A 20,632-nucleotide genomic window follows, 5' to 3' on the forward strand; every position below is an offset into this window, starting at 1 on the left:
AGATAAGAACCTTAGACAGGCACCACAGTGTTATTCTTAGAAGGAAGTATGCCCAGTACATAGCTTTAGAGTAAACTTCTGCTGAATCCCATTATGCAGATACTTATGCTAATTTGTCTTTTGCACTAAAGCTGATATTGGAACTTTCTAGGTTCAGAAACACTGTGAATACTATATTTTGAATTATTTGAAACCATTGAATGCAAAGTACTTGCAATCCAATTGATATGTTGATTATTTGGTAAGAAAAATCAACCTTATCAATTTCTTAAAATAGGTAGAAGATATATAAATCATGCCATAGGGGTCATGTCTTATTTTGTTAAAAGTTACTGGGAGCAATACTTAGAAATGGGTAAGCTTTTACAATAAGGATTTATTAGGTTAGAAACTTACTGTTTCAAGGCTGTACATGGCAGGATAAAATGGCAGCTCTCATTCTCTGTGTGTCTCTGTATGTTTCTCCCATTTTTATAAGACACTAGCAAGAGGGCAGAGACTCACCTGATTTCATGCCTCACTGAAGTACCCCCATCAAATGCCTCCAACTGAATTCGATGCAATCCAAAGTGATCTAATCAAAATATCCTTTAACCAAATCTAATCAAAACATCTCACATACAATAGGTTTACATGCACAGGAATAGGTTAGCTCAAGAACATTATTTTGTGGGGTCCACAAAGGACTCAGACCAGCACAGGGCATAATATGAATGACTGATATCAAAGACAGGAAATGAGTCATTTGTGATAAAGACAGTCTAAGCAATTGGAAATAATAATTTGAGTATTTTACCATTTGAATTTAACTATTATATGAACATTTATTTTTATTCTTGCTTACTCTTGTAAAGGAAAGAGTAGACCTTTCTGAGGTCTAGTTTTAATGAACATAATAGTCATTGAGAAAACTTTAACAATTAAACTTCCTCCAAAAGATCAGGTAGTTCTTGGTTAAGCTTTTATGTTAAATAGAAATTCTAACTCATAAATACTTTTAAACAATCAAATCCCCTTATAACTTACAGTAACATTGCCCACCTACATGTCGTTTCTGAATTTTGCTTTTGGAGTTGCTTTACCACATCTCTTCCCTCTTCCACAGACTCCCTCTGCTGTATCGTCAAAGGTGTCCTCTTGGATTCAGCAAAGCAGCTCACAAAGGAAAACAGTGGTTTTATTGTTTAGATTGTGTTCCCAGTGATAGGCATTTTGCAAACAAAACAGGTTGGTAGTTTTGAAATTTGTTCTGATTGTGGGAGTAGCATACAATGAGAAATGGCTTGATCATTGCTAAGGATATGTGTGTATAACAGCTCCCAATGCTTTCTTTTTTTTTTTTATACATCAGTATAAGGATAAAAAATCATAACAACCTTATAACTTAGGTACAACTTAGGAGCTTCATTTTAAAGATGAGAAAATTGAGGCACACAGAAGTTATTTGTCAAAAGTGATACTGGTAAGAATTGACAGAGATGGGATTTAAATCTAAGTGACTTGACCTCAAAGCCTCAATTCACAAGGACAAAAAGTTAATGATATCTCAGTAACATTTAGGTAATATTTGATTGGGGGGGTAACATATTCAATAGAAACTAATTGTGAGATTTTTTGTCCTTTTTTGCTTTTATTTTTATTTATTTTTAGAGAAGTTTTAGATTACAGAAAAGTTATGTCAAATGTACAGGGGGTTCCCAAATACCCTCCTTCACATACACATTTTCCCCAAGTATTAACATTGGAAAATTAGTAAAGAATATATGTTACAATTGATGACCAAATTGAAGCATTCCTACTAATAAGGTCTATAGTGTATGGTTTGCACTTTGCACTAAATAATTTTATACACTTTGACAACTGTATAATATATGTCCGTCACTGCAGTATCACACAGAAAAATTCCAATGTCCTAAAAATGCCCTGTGTTCCACCTATTCATCCCTCCTCCTCTCCTCCTCTCCTCTGGTAACTACTGCCTTTATATCAATGGTTATTGATGACTAAGATGTCCCCAGCCCCTGCCCTTCCTCCAGCAGCTCCCGGGGCTCAGTCCTCTTCCTCTCCATCCACCCTGGGAAGGTGGTGGTCGGCGGGTGGTAATGGAATGTAAGGTGCCAAGAGTATAACAAACAGAACTGTATAAACACAAGAGGAAAGAGCTTAACTAGGAAACATGTAGCTTATGCAGGCTTCCTCCCTGGTGAAGGGCAGGAAGAGGGATGGAAACCATAACCACATGATAATACCTACAATAACTATGAGTCTACGTTGGTACATAGCTACCTTTCCCCCTTTACCAATGCTTTCTTTTAACTTCTTTATTTCACCTTTCTTCAAGATAGCTGTATTGAATTCAGTTTTTTCCCTTTCAACTTCTACTTTTCCCTCATTCCTCTAGTTAGGATATAATCCTAAATAGAATAATACCAGTTTACATTTAATGAACACTTCCTAAATATCAAAAACTGTGAGATGCAATGTACATACATTATCTTATTTCATGCTCATTTCACAGATAAGGAAATTGCCAGGGTGATATAGCTGAGGGACAGAGTTGTGACAAAATCTAGTGTATTGTCAAATAAAAGCTCCTTTAAAAATCTTTCACACAATAGGGACAATATCAGATATATCTCGAGTTATCTGATACTCCACAGTCACAATATTTGAGAAACAGTTTGCCATTCATAGGAGAAGTTCCTAAATAATGTTTTAATGAAAATTAAATATTTTTGAATGACTAAATAAATTTTCATTTTATATTTATCAAAATTGTAACAGATTAAAAAAAATATATCCTCGTCTTTCCTAAAGTCTCTCTACAAAGACAGAAGTAAAAACCATTTTACTGTCACATAAACCAACAGCATAATGTTTTACTTCACAGGTAATCTGCCAAAGAGATTATACAGAAAGAAAGAAAGAAATCTCACCCTTTTATATAGTCAAGGAGATATAAGTATTATATGCCTGTTTTTAAGATAAAGGAAACTAGTTCTTAGGTGAAAAAGACTTGACAACACCATTTGTCACCCACAGTTTATTTTAAATTTAACTGGGATTTAGGGTGATTTTTTGTGTTTGCTAATTATCTCTATGCAAAAGAAAAAAAATTCCTTTTTTGTCTATGACATGAAAATAGTTACAGTTTGGAGCCAAATGTGTAAAGTAAACTCTAATTGAAACTGGAAGGTAAGTATGTTAATATTTTTGGTGTTTACATCTCTCAGGGTTGCCTACCAGGAATTTCAGAAAGACATTTTTTAGGTTATAAAGGTAGCATACAGCTCATTTTGATTTTACAAAGATTTATATATGCTTCAAAGGGGCAGAGAAAGCTTTTCAATGTCAAGTTTTCTAAAGAATACTCCAAGTAGAGGGAAAAATGGAGAGGAGTGATTTTGATGTGGGCTATGGGTGGGAGGCTCTTTGTCTCTTCGGAGATAACCTTAACCTAAGCTGTCTGTCCTGACTTGTGGATGTGGGATGGTGAGAGGCTGCAGCCCTGTCCTTGGTAACCATGGCAATGACTCCAGTTCCAGGAAACAGTTTATCAATGCAAACTTTATAAACTTTAAATATTCAGGGAAAATGTAAACCATATCTGCTAAAAGCTTATCTAGAATGTATGAAGTCCATGCTAAAAGCTTACCTAGGATGTTGAAGATATATATGCTAATTCAAACCTATTGAGCACTGAAACAAAGAACGATTTAGCCCTTCCTCTGTATAAAAAGAACTCAAAATTCTTGTTTGGGGCTCAGGTTTGCAGCAGAAAGCTCCCGAGTCTGGCCGGCCATCAATAAACCATTTTTCCTTCTCAAAATCATTCCTGAGTCCTGGCCTTTCTACTCACAAATAATTGAACCTCTCTCAAATTCTACAAAAATTTCATTTTCTTTTTGTAGGAAGGAAGTAAATATATAGTATTTTTTAAACTTGAAATTTTGTGGGTTTTTTTCACTTTTTTTAGCTTTATATTTAAAGAAGTTTTAGATTACTATCAAGTACCAGCTGATGATGTAACTAGAAAATGACCTTGAATAAAAGGGCCAACTCAGACCAGCAGAATATCTCAGTCTACATATAATAGCAGGAATTAAAAATGCTTTTTGACCTGAATAAAAGGGGAAAATGGGAAGGACAAATGAGTTTATATGTCTATGAGTCTCCAAAAAGAGCTGGGAGGTTATCAGAGGGGTTGCCCTTATGCACACCTCAGTAGAGTCCCAGAGACAGATAAAGTAGATACAACTCCAGGTATTGGTTCTTCTGAAAGCTACAGAAACCCACAGGTTCTATGGTCATGGCAGATGGAGTTCAGTGCCATGTTAGTTGGCCCTACATTGGAGTTTGTGTTTCTGTGTGATGGAGCTGGACTTAGATGTAATCTTTATCCACAAACCTCTCCTATTACTTTTACCAGATCTGTAGTTGGTGCTGGGGTTTAATGTTTACACAGGACCCCTGAATCTCTAGACTGACCATGTGATAGCCAGGACTTGGGCCTCAACAGACTTGCAACTCCTATACTCTGGTTTATTGGACTTAGCACACTCAGCTAACAAGGAGGTGAAGAAGGTCAACCACCACACAAGGGAGCCAAGAGTGCCTACAACTGAAAGCAGGAGAATTGCATCCAGCATCCATGGGGAATCTAAGCCCCTCTTGATATAGATGTGGAGTGGACACAACCATTCTAAGGTCCACAGGATGGAGAAATAGAGTATGGATTAGAGTGGGCTTACTGATATTCTATTCATGAGCTATTGTGGTTAATAATCAAGAAAATGTGACATTGGGGTGGAAAAAGTGGCCATGGTGGCTGCTGGGTGCGGGGAATGGGTGGAAGAGATGTGATGTGGAGGCATTTTCAGGACTTGTTGTTGTCCTGAGTAGTGCTGCAGGGACAATTGCCGGACATTGTATGTCCTCCCATGGCCCACTGGATGGAACGTGGGAGAGTGTGGGCTGTGGTGTGGACCACAGGTCATGTGGTACAGCGATGCCCAGAGATGTACTCACCAGATGCAATGGATGTGTCATGATGATGGGGGAGAGTGTTACTATGGGGGGAGTGGAGGGGTGGGAGCAGTGGGGGTGAAAGGGGACCTCATATTTTTTGAATGTAATATTTTTTAAAAAATGAAGAAATGAAATAAAAAAATATTTACTATAGCTACTTCTCAGTTGTAGAGAAGGAAAAACATGAAGTCTTACTAAAACTTTAATCATAATGATAGTATAAATAAAATTGGGTGAAAATCATTAGGTGGTCTTCAGAGACATATTGTAAGAGTTTACTTACTGTCAGTGCTCGGATTCTCAGAATATTGTTACATATTTTTGTTAATCAGAACTTTTTCCCTTATTCCCTAAAGGAAAAAAATGAATAATGTTAGGTGACAAATATTTTCTTCCAAAAGCTGTACATCAATTGTATATTGAGTCTTGTCAAATTGCATTATATTTTGTCAAAAAAGGTGAGTGTTTTCATAAAATGATACTTTTTGGAATACAATATTCTTCCCCTTTTTAAAAGCAGCAGTTTCTCAAAAACCAGAATCATTACATACAGTTACTTACAGAAACCTTCTTGGTTTTATATAAATTGTATAAATTGAGTATAAAATTTACACAGCAGAGGCAGTCCCAATATATGTTTAGTATAAATCTTTACCTCAAAGATGATTAAGAATTTCACCATAGACCTACAAGATGTAGAAACTACTGGACAAATATGAAAGTAACACAAGCAGAGTGATAAGAACAGTGAACTTTTTATAAAACCATGTATCTGATAACAGAAGAATGTTTTCAATAATATATAAACCATCCATTAAATGGAATACTATACCAATATTAAAAATGATAATGTAATGCATTTTGTACTGGCAAATTTTTTAAAGGAGGAAAGCAGGTTACTAAACATTGTGATATAGTACAATCACACTTTATAAATAGTGGCAAATGTTTAATTTTCATATGCACATGTATTTAAATATTAATGTATATGAAAAATTTTAAAAATTACATGTTATTTTAATTGGGTGTTATCATAAACATGTTGACATAAGATAGCCCTTTAAAAGACTTCCATAGGACCAAGAATTAAAAGGACAAACCCCATTTGATAAGAACTCTAGTGGATGATAGTGAGTGGAAAAGGATTCCATAAAAGGTAAATTAAGTAAAAAGAAAAATAATCTCAAGGTCAGGTAGGAAATATCTTGCCCAGAGTCACCGTCCCAAGTGCTCCCACATGACTTAGGGGTTACGCAGAAGCAGCACAGCCCACGTCCCTCCTGCTGTCAATTCAGATTGTAAGGCCACTCACTACAGGCCATGGCTCATACATATATAGTCACAGGAATCCAAGTGCTCAGAGACCCAGGTCAAACAAAACCAATGAAGTCTTCAGGAGAATAAGAGAGAAACCATGGCAAAATTAATGGCAAGAGTGGCACATAATAATCCATCTCTCTTGGCTGTGCTACCTGGCTGCATAATGGACCTTTCTGCATTGGCTCATCTTTATGAATTGATCCCATCTGTTTCCCCAGGGCAGGATATAATAAAAGGAAGTAAGTCAAAAGTTCAACATCACTTCTTCTCAGTGAATTGCCCCTTTTATTAATTTTTAATGACCTCCTTCATCACTTTTAACAGTTTTGTATTTAAAATCTATTTTGCCCTATATTAATATCACTATATCAGATCATTCTTTGGTTTTCATTTGCATGGAATATCTTTTTTCAACCTTCTACTTTCCACCTGGTTGTGACTTTCACCTAATGTGAGTCTATTGTAGATAACATATCGATGGCTATAGTTGTTTTCTATCCACTCTGTCATTCTCTGTCTTTTGATTGGAGACGTCATGATATTGACATTCAATGTTATTACCCAAAGGCATAACTTTCCTTACATGTTCTGTCCTTTCGCTCTCTGTTCTCATATTGGACTATTTTCTGACTTCATACCCTTTAATTTACCCTTCCCAATACTATTCATTTTATGCTCTGGTACAAATCTCTCGCCCTTTTATTTTTTCTTTCCAGTGTGCAGCACTTCCTTTAGTATCTCTTATAATTCTTGTCTTTTGGCAACATATTATATCAGTGTTGTTTGCCTGTGAAGACTTCGAACTCACTACCATTTTTTAATTTTTCCCCTGATACAGAATTCTTGGCTGACAATTTTTCTCTCTCTTTACCTTAAACACATCATATTTAAAGTGCATTTCTCTTCTCCTACCTTGTTTCTAATGAGAGTTTGGCACTTAGTCTTTTTGCATTTTCCTTTGATGTGATGCTTTGCTTTTCTCTTCCTGCTTCCAAAATCCTGTCTTTAATTCTGATATTTGTAGGTGTGTCAGGGTAAGTCTGTACAGATTTTTTCTTTTCAGGGTGCATTTTCCTTCTTGGATATTGATATTTACTTCTTTCATAAGAGTTGGAAACTTTTCAATCATTGTTTCCTCAAATAACCTTACTCCCCTTTTCCATTCTCTTCTCTTTCTGTGGTTCTTATAATGCATATATTTGTGTGTTTCACATGATCATTCCCTGAGATACTGTTCAATTTCTTCCATACCATTCTCATTCTCTTTTCCTGTTTTTTCCAGTTCAGGAGCTCTGTCTTTGAAATCAGTAATTCTATCAAATCTGCTTATGTGCCTCTAATATATTTTTAATCTCATCCATCATTTCTTTCATTCACATTCTTTATGCACACTCCATGTCTTCTTAATAGCCTTTATCTCTTTAATCATATTTTCTTTCAATTCTTTGATTTAATTCATGAAAATTATGTATTTGTTTTGCTGCAGTGTTCCCAAACCCAATGTTAACCAGATGTGTGGTTCCCAGGTCTGTATTCCCTAAACCCTGGTAGCCCATGCTTCAGAGACTCACATACCTTGAATCTACAAAATCACGGACTTCCCATTCCTTAATCCACCATGCCTAAGGTCCTTCTGAGGTACATGATTACCCTAGCCCTCCACTTTTTTTTTCTCCTTGAGCTTGGAGGAGAGTACCAGCAGAATTGGGGAGAGTCTGGGAAGAAAGGGGAGGTGAATCTGCTGAGAAAGCCCAATTTACCTAAACATCCTGGGATAGGAAACTTGGTCTGGGAGAAGGTGGACTCAGAAAATCAATTAGACCTCCCCTAGCATGCCTAAGGAGGAGGGATGGTAGGACGTGCCATCCAAGCTTCCAATAGTATACTGGGGTTTCTGGTGAGGTGTAGGTGCTCTCACACTGGAAATAAGAGTCATTGTGTTCTGCATTGAGTTGGTTCAACAAGAACCCACTTGAATCTCCTACCAGAACTCTCAGGCAGCTTTCCTGCTGCCCTGGGAGAGAGATAAGAGAGGAAGGGAGAAAGGTGGAATGTTAGATCCCTAACTGTTTTTATTTAACTACAAAGAGGATTCCTAGCTTGAAAAGTTAGTTCCTTTTTTTTTTTTTTTTTTTTTTTTGGTCTTGGCTGCTACTATTGCATTGTCTTCCATTTTATCACTCAAGGTCCTTTTTCATTTATTTCATTTTATTCTGTTTTTTTTCTTGCTTATTTCTCCCTCTTTTAGCCCCCCTTTTCTCTCTTTTTTTCTTTTTTCATCTTTTTTATTTTATTTTATTTATATATTAGGTGCTGCAGGGAGCACTTCACCTTTGCTGTATTTCCTCATCCTCCATTTCATATTTTCTGTGTGTATTGATTTTAGCCACCTACACTATCTCCTTTCCCCTACATCTTTCTATCCTCCATCATCAACTGTTTATCTTACATTCCTTTGTTTGGCCTCCAAATTGTCTGAATTTTATTTCTAATACCTTGTTTCTGTTTTCTCTCTTTTATCCACTCTTGATAATATTGTCTTTTTTTCTCTTTCCCTCTCCCATGAAACACTGGCCTTTTAATTCAAATTATATTCCTCCCCATATTCAATTGACTGTCTCTTTACAGGTACTCTACTTACTGCTATAACTCTACACAACTTATGTAAGTCTAATATCCATTCTCCTAGATCTCACAGTGTTGCTGTGTTAACATTTATTACAAATGTTACTTTATACATTTTATTTTCTTACTCATTTTGCTTTCCCTGGCCCTAATATTTTCCTTCAAAGGGAACTTAGCCAGCAACAAGAAAATACAGTAAGGAGAACAAAGTGACAAAGAGAAGACATAACACTTATGCACGAACAACAACTAATTAATTCCCACAACTAGACAAAGAAGCTAAGGAACTGATTAAACCCATCAAGATAAAACGATGACCAGACAGCAACGAAAAACTACAAATCAAACCAATAATCAGGAATACATGGCAGAATCCAATGAAAAATTAAAAACCAGGAAGAGGAGCAGAATATCAGACAAGTGTTTAAAGCTCTCAAAACATATATTAGAGACCAACTTATTGAAGCAAAGAAAGAGATTAACAATATGAAGAAAACATTTGGAGAGAATACAGAAGAAATTGCAGACATATGCTAAAAGATAACAGATACAATGGTGTTGAACACCATAGTTCAAGAAATCAAAAAGACACTCTCAGCAAATAGCAGCAGATTAGAAGAGGCAGAGGAGAGAATTAATGATGTGGAAGACAGTACATTTAAAATCAAACAGATAGTAGACCTGATCGATAAAAAGATAGATAAAATCCAGCTGGGAGTTAGGGACCTGAATAACAATGCAAAATGCACAAACATACCTATTATAGGCATTGCAGAAGGAAAAGAGAAGGAATGGGGACTGAAAGGGTGTTGGAGAAAATAATGGCTGAAAACTTCCCAAATCTACTGAGGGAGATAGATGTACAAGTCCAGGAAACACAATGCACCCCAAACACCATAAATCCCAACAGTGCAACCCCAAGACATATACTTGTCAAATTATCCAATGCTCAAGACAAAGAGAAAATTCTAAAAGCAGCAAGAGAAAAGAGAACCATCATATATAACGGAGGCTCCATAACATCAAGTGCTAATTTCTCATCTGAAACCATGGAGGCAAGAAGGCAGTGGTATGATATAGTCAAGGTACTAGAAGAAAAAAAATTTCCAACCAAGAATATTCTACCCAGCTAAGCTGGCATTCAAAAGTGATGGAGAGTTCAAACTATTCACAGATAAACAGAAATTAAAAGAGTATGCCAACAAGAGCCCTGCCCTTCAAGAAATACTGAAGGGAGTTCTGCAGGAAGAAAGAAAAAATCAGGAGAGGCAGAGATGGAGGAGAGTGTAAGAGCAACAAAAAAGACAAAAAGAGAAGGAAATAAACAAAACATGGCTAACACAAATAATTCCTTGAAAGTAATAACACTGAATGTCAATGGACTAAACTCACCTGTCAAAAGATACAGACTGGAAGATTGGATAAGGAAATATGACCCATCTATTTCCTGTCTACAAGAATCACATCTTAGACCTAGGGATTCAAGGAGGTTGAAAGTGAATGGCTGGAAAAAAAACTTATAAGTAAACAATAATCAAAAAGAGACAGGAGTAGCTATATTAATATCAGACAAAATAGACTTTAAATGCAAAACAATTGTGAGAGACAAAGAAGGATACTACATATTAGTGAAAGGGATAATCTTTCAAGAAGAACAAGCAGTCATAAATATTTATGCTCCTAACAAGGGTGCCTCTAAATACGTGAGGCAAACACAGGAAAAACTAAGTGAAACAGTAGATGCTTCTACAGATATATTGGGGGACCTTAATACATCACTATTGACTTTGGACAGAACATCTCAAAAGAGAATCAATCAAGAAACAAAAACTTTGAACAGTACATTGGTGGAGCTGGACCTAATAAACATACAGAACATTACACCCAAATACAACAGGGTATACATTTTTCTCAAGTGACCATGGATCATTCTCCAATATAGACCAAATGCTATGCCACAAAAAAGGCTCAATGAATTCAGAAAGATTGAAATCACACAAAATAATATCTCTGACCACAGTGAAGTGAAGCTGGAAATTTGCAAGGGCCAGAGGTCCAGATTTTACACCAAGATATGGAAATTAAACACCACACTCTTAGAAAAACAGTGGGTCAAAGAGGAAATATCAAAAAAAATTAATAACTACCTTGATACTAGTGAAAATGATAACACAACATATCAAAACTTATGGGATGCAGCAAAAGCAGTACTGAGAGGGAAATTTATACCCATAAATTCATATATCATAAAGAAGAACAAAACTTGAAAAACTAACTGCACATTTGGAGGAGATAGTAAAAAAACAATAAAGTAACCCCACAAGAAGAAGAAAGAAAGAAAGAACAAAGATAAGAGCATAACTAAATGAAGTAGAAAATAAGAAAGCACTTGAAAAGATAAACAAAACTAAGAGCTGGTTCTTTGAGAAGATCAATAAAATTGACAAACCCTTAGCTAGACTAACAAAGAAAAGAAGAGAGAGGATGCAAATACACAAAATAAGAAATTAGAAAGGAGATATCACCACTGACCCCACAGAAAGAAAGACTATCATAAGAGGATACTTTGAAATACTGTATTCCAACAAAAATGACAATTCAGAGGAAATGGATAAATTCCTAGAAACACATAAGCAGCCTATATTGATGAAAGAAGAAATTTATGATCTGAACAAACCAAAACAAGTAAAGAGATAGAATCAGTCATTAAAACCTCCCAACAAAGAAGAACCCTGAGCCAGATGGCTTCACAGGTGAATTCTACAAAACATTCCAGAAAGAACTAATGCCAATCTTGCTGAAACTATTCCAAAAAATCAAGACAGAAGGAACATTGCCTAGCTAATTCTATGATGCCAACATTACCCTAGTATCAAAGCCAAACAAAGACACCACAAGAAAGGAAAATTACAGACCAATTTCTCTAATGAAGCTAGACACAAAAATCCTCAACAAAATACTTGCTAACCATATTCAACAACACATTAAATGAATTATACACCATGAACAAGTGGAATTCATTCCAGGTATGTAAGGATGATTCAACATAAGAAAATCAATTAATGTAATACACTGTATAAACAGATTAAAGAAAAAAAAAACCCACATGATTATATCTATTGATGCATAAAAAGCATTTGACAAAATACAGCATTCTTTCTTCATAAACACACTGCGAAAGATCGGAATGCTAGGAAATTTTATGAACACAGTAAAGACTATATATGAAAACCCACAGCCAACATCGTTTACAATGGTGAAATCCTAAAATCTTTCCCTCTAAGATCAGGAAAAAGACAAAGATGCCCACTATCACCTCTTTTATTTAACATTGTCTTAGAAGTACTTGCTTGAGCATTGAGGAAAGAACCAGATATAAAAAGCATTCAAATTGGAAAAGAAGAAGTCAAAATTTCATTATTTACAGTTGACATGATCCTATACATAGAAAATTCTGAGAAGTCTACAAGAAAGCATCTAGAACACATAAATGAGTTTAGTAAAGTCACAGGTTATCAGTTCAATGCACAAAAAACAGCAGCATTTCTGTACACTAATAATGAGCAAGCTTAGGAGGAAATCAAGAAACTAATACAATTTACAATAGTCAATAAAAAAATCAAATACCTAGAAATAAATTTAACTGAAGATGTAAAAAACTGATACACAGATAACTACACAACACCGTTCAAGGAAATCAAAGAAGAACTAAATAAGTGGAAGAATATTCCCTGCTCATGGATAGGAAAACTAAATATCATTAAGATGTCTATCCTACAAAAACTGATCTACACATTCAATGCAATCCCAATAAAAATCAACACAGCATTCCTTAATGAGCTAGAAAAACGAGTTATGAAATTTATTTCAAAAGGAAGAGGCCTCGAACAGTCAAGGACATATTGGAAAAAAAAAAAAAAGAGAAATTGGAAGAATCACACTAACTGACTCCAAAATAAACTAAAAAGCTACAGTAGTGAAAATAGCATGGTATTGGCCAAGAAGAGACACACAGACCAATGGACCCAAATTGAGAGTTCTGATATAGAATCTCATATATATAGTCATATAATATTTGATAAAGCCACCAAACAATCTCAACTGGGAGAGAATGGCCTATTAAACAAATGTTGCCTGGAGAACTGGATATCCATATGTAAAAGAATGATATGGATATCATCAACTCACACCTTATACAAAAATCAACTCAAGATGGATTAAAGACCTGAATATAAGAACCAAGACCATAAAGACTTTGGAAAGCCATATAGGGAAGCATCTGCAGGACCTTGTAATAGGAAATGGCTTCATGAACTTCACACCAAAAGCATGAGCGGCAAAAGACCAAATAGATAAATGGGACTTCCTCAAAATTAAAGCCTTCTGCACCTCAAAGGAATTTGTTAAGAAAGTAAAAAAAGAGCCTACACAATGGGAAAAAAAAATATTTGGTAACCATATATCTAATAGGAGACTTATAACCTGTATATACAAAAAACTTGTATATCTTGAAAGTAAAAATACGACCAACCTATTTAAAAATGGGAAAATGATTTAAACAGACACTTCTCCAAAGAAGAAATACAAATGTCTAAAAAGCACGTGAAAAAATGCTACAAATCTCTAGCTATTAGGGAAATGCAAATCAAAACTACAATGGGATACCATCTTACTCCCATAAGATTGGCAGCTATGAAAAAAAAAGAAGACTACAAATGCTGGAGAGGATGTGAAGGAATGGGAACACTCATCCACTGCTGGTGGGAATGCAGAAGGATCCAGCCAGTCTGGAGGACAGTTTGGCGTGTTCTCAAAAAACTAGCCATAGATTTGCCATATGACCCAGCAATTCCACTGCTGGATATTTACCCAGTAGAAGTGAAAACAAGGACACAAGCCAATATATGCACACCAATGTTCATAACAGCATTGTTCTCTATTGCCAACAGTTGGAATCAACCCAAATTCTCATCAACAGATGAATGGATAAATAAAATGCGGTATATACATACAATAGAATACTACTCAGCTTTAAGAACGAATACACTTCAAACTCATGTGATAACGTGGGTGAATGTTGAGAACCTTATGTTGAGTGAAGCAACCCAGGCATTGAAGGGCAAATACTACATGACTTCAATGATATGAAATAAGTAAACCAAGCTGCCTCAGAGAGCTAGAGACTGGATGATAGGCTTAAAGGAAATTGGGGAGTAGAGGAAGGAAGTAACCTGACCCCAACATGGGTGAAATCTATGATAAGCTGGAGGTAAGTATTTGTACAAGGAAGGGATAAAATAGGGTTACCTTTGGGTGGGGCTTTATGGGCTTGAGGGGGGCTAGGGTTGGAAGGATGGGTAATATTGCCCAAGAAATTGGGGGGATGGCGGGGAAACATATGAACATAGGAGATTGTCAGGTATTTGGCTGCGTGTATAATGCTGAGAAAACTTTTCCAAAAATATAATAAGGAAGGTTACCTGTTTAAGACACTTAAACAGGGTAATCAGATGCAGGACAGGCTTCTAGAGAGTGTATGAGTGCTCATTTTGCCATAGTGGGTTATATCATTGGATAGAGACCCGTATAATGAGAGTGAAGGTGTACCCACATCCTGTAGAGGACTGATGTTCTCAATAAAAGTAATTGTATCTCCTGAGAGAAATGGTGGCTCTCAATGCATTAGGGCAGTTGAGCATGTCAAGCCCACAACACTGTTGCAAGTATCTCTGAGCATGGCCCTTCAAGCAATGAAGATTGACTGTCACTGTGGGCCCTGAGGGGAGGGGGAAAGACGTATTGAATAGATGGAATCAATGTAACGTGTGGGCAATAGAATTGTTCCACAAGATTACACAAGGATGTATATAAGACATGTTAAATTAGACCAAAAATATTTAGGGGCTGATAGGCTAAAATGTAAATCATAATGTAAAACATGAGATTATTATAAATTTAGAAAATTTGATAGTCTAAAATACAAACCACTATGTAAACCCAAATGTGGCCTTGTTTGAAAGCTATTGTCTCAAAATCATACATCAGTTTCAGTAAATATAGTATGAACATGTAAAAAGACTATTGTGTGGAGGGGAAAAGGGTTTTATGTTGGATATGTGGGAGTACTGTATATTGTATATATGAATTACTGTGATCTAAAACTTTTGCGAAGATAAGCTTAATAATTAGGGAAAAAAAGACAAAGAAGGACGTAGACACTGAGGAAAAGACGGAAGAAGTTGCCTTGCCAATTTGCATACAGGGCAACAATTATTGCAGTGATGGAAGGCAAAACATCAAAAACAATGCTTCACATTTTTTAAATTTTTTAATACCCCAATTTATTTTTCCCTTAAATTTTCTAAATTAATATGTATTCTATATCTAACCTTTAAACTCATCACTATATACCATTTTACTATTAGTGGAACCTGGCAATATATTGGGCTTCACTTTTCAAAAAGTTTTGGATCACAGAGTGGTTCAACAATGGCAGGGGAGGAATACTGGTGTGGGATGTTATTGACAGGGGAGAGATGGTTGGCATGGAGTTCTACAGGGCATATATCCAGGGTACATAAAAATGCTTGGATATTTTCATAGTGGTTACAATTAAAAACAACAGCTGAGTGAGGGCTGAGATCCTAGCCAGGGAGCTCTATCACAGTCCCTAAAGGAACAGCAACAATCCCCCAAGTGCAGTGGCAAAGACAAAAAAAAAGAAGGAAGGTCCAACAATGAGCCATTGATACTAATGACTATGCTTGTAAATCTGTGCACCTGTAATAATAATAAGGCCTAGAGCTGCAAGGTGCCTAAGAGTTACCTCCTGAGAGCCTCTGTGTTGCTCAAATGTGGCCAGTCTCGAATCCAAACTCAGCATGTAGAAGTGTTGAATTGCCCCCAGCGTGGAACATGACTCCCGGGGATGTCCCTCCCTGGTGTCGAGGGATTACTACCAGGTACCAGCTGATGATGTAATTATAGAATGACCTTGAATAAAAAAATCAACTCGAACCAGCAGAATATCTCAGTCTACATATAATAACAGGAATTAAAAATGATTTTTGACCTGAAAAAAAGGGGGAAATGGAAGGGACAAATGAGTTTATATGGCTATGAGACTTCAAAAGAGCCAGGATGTGATCAGAAGTGTTGCCTTTATGCACACCTGAACAGAGTCCCAGAGACAGATAAAGTAGATACAACCCCAGGTATTGGTTCTTCTGAGGGCTACAGAGACACACAGTTTCTATGGTCATGGCATATGGAGTTCAGCGTCATCTCAGTTGGCCCTACATTGGAGTTTGTGTTTCTGTGTGATGGAGCTGGGCTTAGATGTGATCTTTGTCCACAAGCCTCTCCTTTTACCAGTTACTTTTACCAGAACTGTAGTTTGTGCTGGGGTTTAATGTATACCCAGGGGACCTAAATCCCTGGACTGACCATGTGAGAGCCAGGCCCTGAGCCTCAACAGACTTCCAACTCCTACACTCTGGTTTATTGGACTTACCTCACTCAGCTCACATGGAGGTGAAGAAGGTCAGCCACGACACCAGGGAGCCAAGTGTGCCTACAACTGAAAGCAGGAGAATTGCATCCATCATCCATGTGGAATCTAAGCCCCTTCTTGATATAGATATGGAGTGGACACAACCATTCTAAGGTCAACAGGATGGAGGAATAGAGTATGGATTAGAGTAGACTTACTGATATTCTATTTATGAACTATTGTGATTAATAATTTAAGAAAATGTGGCATTGGTGTGGAGAAAGTGGCCATGGTGGCTGCTGGGGCTAGGGAGTGGGAGGAAGAGATGTGATGTGGGACATTTTTGTGGGTTGGAGTAGTCCTGGGTGGTGCTGCAGGGACAGTTACTGGACATTGTATGTCCTCCTATGGCCCACTGGGTGGACTATGGGTAAGTTTGGGCTTTTGTGTGGACCATTGACCTTGAGGTGCAGCGGTGCTCAGAGATGTAGTCACCAAGTGCAATGAATGTCTCATGATGATGGAGAAGGTTGTTGTTATGAGGGAAGGAGTGGCATGAGGGGGGTGGGGGATATAGGGGGACCTCATATTTTTTTAATGTAACATTAAAAAAATAAAGGGAAAAAATGAAAAATACTTCTAAATAATATGTGCAAATAAAATCTAAATTAAACAAGTACAGACTTTTATTAAAAATAAATACATAAAGGGAACAAAAACTATAAAATAGAGTGGAGGAGTTAATGGTGGACTTTAGGTATCCATTGCAGCCTAAAAAGTTCTTGGAAGTCATCCTTTCTATAATTAGAACCAAGAAAAAGCTGAATGTACTGAAAAAAACAACTCATCTCAGACCAAATAGAGAATTTGAGCTCACAATACAAACCTCTCAGAAATACAGAAAATCAAGGTTGCAATGAGCAAAAGTCATCAGAACCAGGAACTAGTAGGACAGTGAAATTGGAATTGATGAACTGCTGGAGGTTGGGAGTGGACTAATTGGAGTTAAAAATTCTGGGAAAAAAGTCTTTGAAGTGGCCTCCATACTTTCATGTGTTTTACATCCAAGAGTTAAAAAAGGTTCTTATTATGAAGATGTGAAGACATCAGAAGATAATAAAGAAATATTAAGAACAATGCTATGTACACAGCTGTGGCAGGTATGAATGTGTATCTATGCACAAGCGAGCATTTCCTGGTAACATGTAAGAGCTGCGCCTATTGGAAATAGTTAAGGGTTTTAACTGGCTGAGAGGTTTGAAATTCTCCAAGAAAAGATACTCTTCCTGAATTCCCACCACCCAAACCACAAGGAGCCTAGTGTGGACCAAAGCTTTAGTGTTCTGGGAATGAGCCAATTTGAAGTCACTATGGAAAACAGAGGCCTTGTACCCTACCTGATGGGGCAAGGTTCAGGAGAAGAACCTGCATCCATAGAACAATGAGGACTAGAGACAATGTCTCCTGAATGCAGAAAACTTCCTGAGTAGCTCCAAAGACTCAAAACAGAAAACATTCCCACTATATACATCTGAGTGAAAGAATGACCAATTACCAAGTTATAGGTGGATATCAGCATTTAGTTATTTTTATCTGTCAGACAATTCCATATATCCCTGTATTCTGGTTCTAGGATGGGAAATGAGGACACTGAAGAACAGATAGGATATGAAATCCCTTGTAAGTGGAAGAGGGAGGATTCAGATACAGAAAGGGCAGGCTCCAGAGTGCCCTGGGTATGTGCTTAGTTAATCCCCTCTAAATACCTGAGATCTGCCTTCTCAGGGCAAAGCCCTACTCCAAATGAAGAGCAAGGAGGAAATGGAGGTGACAGAAATTGAGTTTCTTCAAGACATGTCTCAGGAACAGAACTTTACAAAGATCCCTTACAATCTATTGTGAAGATTGAAATCATGTTCATCAGAGTTTAGTGACTTTCATGGATGTGGCCATAGATTTCTCTTAAGATGTTTGGGTTGGGCTGAACCTTACTTAAAGAAGTTGGCACAGAAGGGAGATTCTGAAGACTACTAAACCTGGTCTTTCTTGGTCTTTACAATTCTAACCAGAAGTGAACTCCTTATTAGATCAAAGGCAAAAAGCCTGGATGGCAACAAATTTTATCCTGAGGATATTTTGCAGTCAGAACACTTTGGGGAAAATCTTTGAAAACAGGAATCTCATCTAGGTGATGGGAAAAGGCTAATCCTCCTCCAAAATAGGAATAAGTTGAACTTTTTCCAAAGGCCCCTATGGTTATATCTCAGTTAGATGTTGTGATCCCCACATTACCAGTGGAACTTTGGAGTAGATTTTGTATAGAAATCTTATAGTGGAATAGGTATTGTCAACTGTAGCAATGACATTTATACTTATGAATCTTTCTTTGAAGAAAATCCTGTAAACTGTATTCTTAGCAGGAAACCCTGGAATCCTCTTTGAAAAGAAAACATAGAGTTCATTTTTTTCCCCTAAAGATTAATTAATTAATTTATTTATTTCTCTCCCCTCCTCCCCTCCGCCCAGTTGTCTGCTCTCTGTGTCCATTCGCTGTGTGTTTTTCTCTGTCTGCTTCTATCGTTATCAGTGGCACTGGGAACCTGTGTCTCCTTTTGTTGTGTCATCTTGTTATGTCAGCTCTTGGTGTGTGCAGTGCCATTCTTGGGAAGACTGCACTTTCTTTTGCGCTGGGTGGCTCTCCTTACAGGGCACACTCCTTGCGTATGGGGCTCCCCTATGTGGGGGACACCCTTGCGTGGCAGGGCACTCTTTGAATGTATCCGCACTGCGCATGGGCAAGCTCTACATGGGTCAAGGAGGCCTGGGGTTTGACTGTAGACCTCCCAAGTGGTAGGTGGATGCCCTATCCATTGAGTCAACTCCACTTCCCTAGATTCCATTTTTTACCATTTCCTCTGTCATGTCCCTGATGGAGCTTTTCTCTTTGATGTCATCTGGAACATTAAGGCCAACCCAGACCCAACCAAAATGCAGCAGGAGTTGAATAATCCCTTGATCCAGAGCTGTCGAGGTCATGGTGAATTGGTAGAGACTAGAACTGGTCTTTCTTCCTGAGACTGTGATCAAATAGACCATAGTTGATCTGAAGAGAAACAAATTACTGTTTACATAGAAAACTGATGGTTTGTCATGAACCACATAGCGAATCTTACCTCTTACACGTGCTGTGGAAGAAATGATATAAAATCAATAAATAACTTTACTAAGAAATTACAGTACTTTGCATAACATTCATCACAATTGTATTACTTACAGTTTATGTACTTAATTTTCACTGCTTATATTACATATGTACATGTTATGCCAGTACTTCTCGTGACATTCTCTCTTGAAGCTACTATATCAGTATTTTATCCCCATCTCTCTTGAATATTTTTTAAAACTAAGCAATTAATTAGTTATTAGCTGCTAAATCATATGACCAATTATCAAATCTTGCCTTACCTAATCTAACATTGCTATATAACACTGTCCTCTGAGAAACACTATCCTTATTTTTATCTAGGTTATGTTCCCTAAATTAATTTTGAGTATATGATACCTATAATAAGTCTTTACTGATTCTTCCTAATCTCCCAAACCTCTTAATGCATGAGAAGCCCTGAGTTCAGACCTGTATCACGAGTATGAATTTTTTGAAATATCTCATTCAGCCGCGTATACATGAATGAGAGTCAGATTTAACTAACCCACATAGATCTTAATCCAACTCTATGTCCATAGAGCAAATTCAATGTCACATGTTAATTTAAATTTCCCTAGTTATTAAGCCTCTCAAATATATCAGCTACAGAAAAATTATCTTTGGAAATAATGTTCATATATGCTAGATATTATAGGTGGGTACCTAGAGTTTTACATGTTCAAAAAAAAAGAGCAAAAAGCAAAACAAAATCAAGAGACTATAAACATAAGAAAAGGATAGATGAATGTTCATACAAATTTATGGAGATGGCACAAAACAAACTGAATTATAATGAGAGATGTGAAAAATAATCAACATTTAATAGATATCTTCAAGTGAGCAATAATTAAAAATGAAAAAAGATTAATAAATTTTGATATTTGTTGAATGCTAGCCTTGGGTACATACAGCTTCTTTAAGCTTGTGCAGCTAGTTGTGTATTTGTTCAAAAATTTCCCAAA

The 20,632-nt window shown here is 36.7% G+C and overlaps 1 pseudogene; it reads right to left on the reverse strand.

Moving 5' to 3' along the window:
* LOC131274725 (vomeronasal type-2 receptor 26-like) overlaps positions 1-20,632 on the reverse strand; it is a 144,747-nt pseudogene that overhangs the window by 89,743 nt on the left and 34,372 nt on the right.

This window comes from Dasypus novemcinctus, chromosome 20 (genome assembly GCF_030445035.2).
Source record: "Dasypus novemcinctus isolate mDasNov1 chromosome 20, mDasNov1.1.hap2, whole genome shotgun sequence".
NCBI classification, from domain to species: domain Eukaryota; kingdom Metazoa; phylum Chordata; class Mammalia; order Cingulata; family Dasypodidae; genus Dasypus; species Dasypus novemcinctus.